Raw genomic sequence first — 5,041 nt, 5'->3', positions numbered from 1 at the left:
TAATGCATGAGTCAAAATGAGAAAGGGGGCAGCTTTAAGCTTTTATTAAGCGACTTTTATTTGCTGAAAACCTTTCCTTTTAATCCCCCAGAACAGACATTTATCAACATGTTCCCCACTATAACAAAGGTCAAATAAATAAAAAAGCATTCCCAGGAAAAGACCTTTCACTATTCTTCAAAAATTGTATTATTGTGTCCAGCAACATATTTCAATCCCTAATTCTCTTCCAGTTCCTTAAAGGGATAGTTGACCATAAAATGAAAATGCACTCATCATCTACTCACCACTGTGCCTACGGAGGGGTGGGTGAAGTGTTTGAGTCCAAACAACATGTCTGGAGTTTAATTGGTAAACTTTGTTGCAGCAGAATCCAATACAATTGAAGTCAATGGCGACATTCATATTCGACTCGAACCGGGATCATTTACATCGTGTTTTTAGCCTAAACGTCCACTGGAAGTGGCTAAATTAGCCGACATAATACCAAGATGGAGTGTCCGAGGGTCCGTGAACGCACCTCGTAGGAAGAGATCAGTGGACATTAAGGTTTAAAACATGGTGTAAATGACCTCGTTTCGAGTTGAATATGAATGTCTTGGTTTTGAATGAATTTTTTGGTGAACTATCCCTTTAAAATTACATATTCAAAAAGGTTTGTCATCGAAAAATTCTAAATATGGTCATAAAAAGGCCTTAAATGTAGCTCTACAGTCTACACCTTCCTTCCTCATTTTGTGACTTGATCAGCCTTTCAGTGACCAGACGACCCACGAGTTGACAGGATTGGCTTCTTAGGTTTGCGACATCACAAACCCTGGCTGTTAGAATTCACTTTGTTTCAGACTGGCATTTGTTTAGTGCAGTGTTGAGGTGGAAATACTCACTGATGCTTATATCACCCAAAATGTTTTTTCATCAAATAAAACCATTTAATCGGAGAGGGACTATAACAGTCCCTGTCGTGTCCACAAGATGTCAGTGTCTGTGGCGCTGCAGGTCAGTAAATCCAGTTGATCCCATCAGCTGGGATTTGTTCAGTCTAAACACACCACTATACAAATCACTGTCACACACTCTCTCTCTCTCTCTCTCTCTCTCTCTCTCTCTCTCTCTCTCTCTCTCTCTCTCTCTCTCTCTTTCCCTCTAAGTGTGTGTGTGTGTATAAGTGTGTGTGTATTCTGCATATTTTCAGATGAAGAAGGAAAAAATGTAGATCAAAGTTTATCAACCTATGCATCTTTGTCTAAGTCTCCATGTTTCCATGCATGTACCATGCGTGTGTCCATGTATTCAATCCTAGATGCACGCCACAGAGCCGGTCAGGTGATTTAAGCCAAACGGGCATGCCCAATCCGATGAGAGGGATGTGGGGAGGTTGGACCCACACTACCTCCCACCCACTTCCACATCCCACCTCAATTCACTAAAGCCCCGCAGATTACCTTCGGCAGATCTCTGCTCTTTAATTAGGAGCAAACAGGAGGAGTGAAGGCACAGTGACTCCACACACATAATTCAAAGATGCATGGTTTGGGAAAGAAACAGGGAGGGCCTGATGTATTGTTGCTGACACATCTCTCTGAATATCTCTGTGAAAGGTCTAGTGGTTTTGGATATGATGTATAAAACAAAGTTCAACCGGCATGTGAAAGAAGAATTATACACTTCATATCTCTGCATTGCAGAGGACACTTATTCTAAAAAGTATTTTCATTTGAATTATATTTTGCACTTTCAATCACATGGAGAGGGGAAAAGAGCCCAAAACAAAACTGTAGGTGTGGTTAAAGCCCTAAAAAAGTATTTTTGAAAAAAACATCTTTTCACAAAAATGCAACACTTCCATTCAGGCTCAGTTAGCAAAGGAATAAAAACACAAAAGTGTATTTCAGTAATTGCACCAGCAGGGCTTTGCTTACTGCCTCTGCCTTGTTTTCTTAAAGTTATTTTCCTCCCACACACACAGGACGAGGCACTAACAAAAGCAAAGAGAACTGAAACCGGAGTTGTTGATACAGAAACCCTGAGGGGCTAATAAATGATATTTCAGAGAAATCTAACTGAAAGCAAACAACGTTGACGTTTATCAAGTGTTCATTTAAAACAAGAAAAGCAGCAAAAGCAAATAGTTCCCTCAACCCAAGTCAACATGAACCATATTCAAATCAAAATAATGTGCATTTCGCAGAGTCTGTGTAACAAACTTTAAATCCCTGATCTTCAACGAGCAGTTACTACAGGGGATGTCGAGTGTCAGAGGCAGACACAAACATTCACGTGACCCTGAAATCATTGCGGAATTCACTGGAGGATAATAATAAAGCTAACTTGCAGACAGTGGTTTCAAATTAAAGCAGGGAGTGGGTTTATCACTCTGTCCCAGAATCCTCCCCGTGGATGCTATTAATTTCCTGGATGCTTGCATGAGACGTTTCTGTGATGCAGTACGCTCGCCATCGCACGGATTGTGCGAGCCGGCATTGTAATCCCAGTGTGTTTGCCAGAGGACTGAGCTGTGCAGATGAAGGGCAGAGACGTTGGGGAGTTAGCAGCCACAACTCTAACTTTCCCCTCACAGGAGAACTGACACCAACACGATCTCGTAAAGATGTGATTATTTACATTGACAGGATGCAGGACTGTTGGGGCTAAATACTGGATTATATGGCTGGACAGGTCTAAGAATGTCATGATGGCATAATGATGCACTGCAGCATGCGATTGGTGGAGAGCGTGCGTGGATGGATGGGTAAAGGGCGTGAAGGGCGGGGCTTTGAGGAGGGGTTAAATTGAGACTGGTGAAGACAGAGAGTATGGGGGCTAAATTTAGCCAATGGCTCTGCTGGGGTGGAGCTAATCCTCTTTGCACTCGAATTATCTGGCCTTCGGATTAGAGAGCTTTGCCTCTACGCAAGACATCTACTCTCTATAATGATGTCCCATAGCAGGACATACCATGTCTCCAGGTGGGGGTGTGTGAGTTGGCAGACTGGCTGCTGCAGTGAATAAAGAACTTGTGGCACATAGACATTCACTTTTTATAATGTAGTGTATGTATGGTGTCAGAGACATTTTGAAGTGTTGTCCATTTACTGACAGTAATATATTACCCACAATGCAACATATTAAAAAACACCATTATAATTTTTTTGTAATATTATAATCAAATAAAGGCCTTGTGATTTGCTGGTACCCGGTCCAGGGTGTACCCTCTGCCATCCTCAAAGGATAAATGATACCAATAATGGTAAATGGATCTGTATTTATAGAGCTGCTTTTCTCGTCTTGATGACCACTAAAAGTATGTAGCAGCACTTATCATTAGATCTAACCAACTCCACTGTTTATACATGTTTACAGATTCTCCCTCATTTCACATTAATGCGTGTTAAAGTTTCCCTATCAAATATTTACAGTACAAACAATTGTATGCATGAAAACACATATCACTGTAGTAATTACAGTACAGTTTTGCCATTCACACACATTCATACAGTATATATATATGAGCAGCACTTGCTGTAGCACTCACACACTGCTGACACAGCCGTCAGGAGCAGCTTTGGGTTCAGCATCTTCCCAAAGGACACGGTGTGGAATGGGGGAGATGACGATCGAACCGTGATTATAGGACGACCCGCTCTACCTCCACAGCTGCTCATGGATGGATGATAATAATAATTACTGTAATTACTACAGTGACATGTGTTGTCATGCATCAATTAGTGAAAATTTAACACGCATTAATGTAAAACGAGGGAGAATCTGTAAACATGTATAAAAATCAAGTTTAATAATTAACAGTTTAATTTATGTTTTACTAATAACCAGGTAGATCCTGTAGAGTGTACGAGGTTGCAAGATGATTAATGTGATATGAAGAGTACTATTGGGTAGTAAGATATCTATATTTAGTGCTTTTGATCAAGTCAATCAACAGAAAATGTATAATCTGACATATCCCAAGTTTAAGAATTTCGCTCGTATGAGAGTAAATTCAATATCCATCCATTATCTATATCGCTCATCTCTTTGAGGGCTGTGGGGGAAGCTGGAGCCACTCTCACCTGACATTGAGATGGAGTACGCCCGAGGCAGGTCACTGAGGTATCACAGGGACTAAATGAAATATCTTCTTGACATTTGAAAGATTTCAGGATTTCCCAACTAATGATCCAAGCATTCAAGTTCAACACTTGAACTGTAACATATTGTATAATGTGGTATAATTTGAAAAATGGGCTCTCATCTATCCATCAGATCCTCCAAACATAACTGCTGTTCCCTCTGTGGCGTCAGGCCTTCCTTCCCTCTGATTCTGTATATTTTCTGTGTATAAACCACAGGGATGAGATGTGGTGCAGGAGAGTTATGATTATCCATCTCCAGCAGGTGCCACTTAGACTCGTCCATAATCATGTCTGTGCTCACCCACACCCCTTCCTGCTTTGAGGGAGAAAGAATGAGCCATTTCTGCTGATGCTTGTGCAGAGTGACTCAGGATGGATGAGCAGCCACTGTAGAAAGTCAGTGTCTCATTCAATGACACTTTGACAGTACATAGAGCTACCTTTCTGTTTATGGGACAGCAGGGCTAATCCTGGCTGGTGTAACTATAGGGAACCTTTATCCCAATACCCCATTATAGTCCACTACCTGGATGTCAACACCACTAGGTGCAGTTTTAAGGTGTTTGAATGGAATCTAAAAAATGCACACTCATGGAGATCTCTTCCGACCATTGTGAACCAATAAAGGCCCAGGTTTAAGTTTCCATGATGGCAAGCGTCTGCCCCTCTGAAGTGTCAGAATCCTGCTGTCCTGGAAGCTGACACTGACCTTTGACCTCTCTGTAAATGACCCGTTTTAGAGATGAAGAGTATCACAAAAAATCCTGTACAGTATCACACAGTTTGCACTCAGTATCAGTGGAGCCTGTTGCTATTTAAACCTTTTGGACTGTACCATTGGCTCCCAGATGTGGGGGCGGGGTTAACTTCCGGGGAGTTTCCTGTAGAGATGAGCCCTGGTGAGGGAG

The sequence above is a fragment of the Hippoglossus stenolepis genome, chromosome 1, assembly GCF_022539355.2.
Source record: "Hippoglossus stenolepis isolate QCI-W04-F060 chromosome 1, HSTE1.2, whole genome shotgun sequence".
NCBI classification, from domain to species: domain Eukaryota; kingdom Metazoa; phylum Chordata; class Actinopteri; order Pleuronectiformes; family Pleuronectidae; genus Hippoglossus; species Hippoglossus stenolepis.
This window is presented reverse-complemented; position numbering follows the sequence as displayed.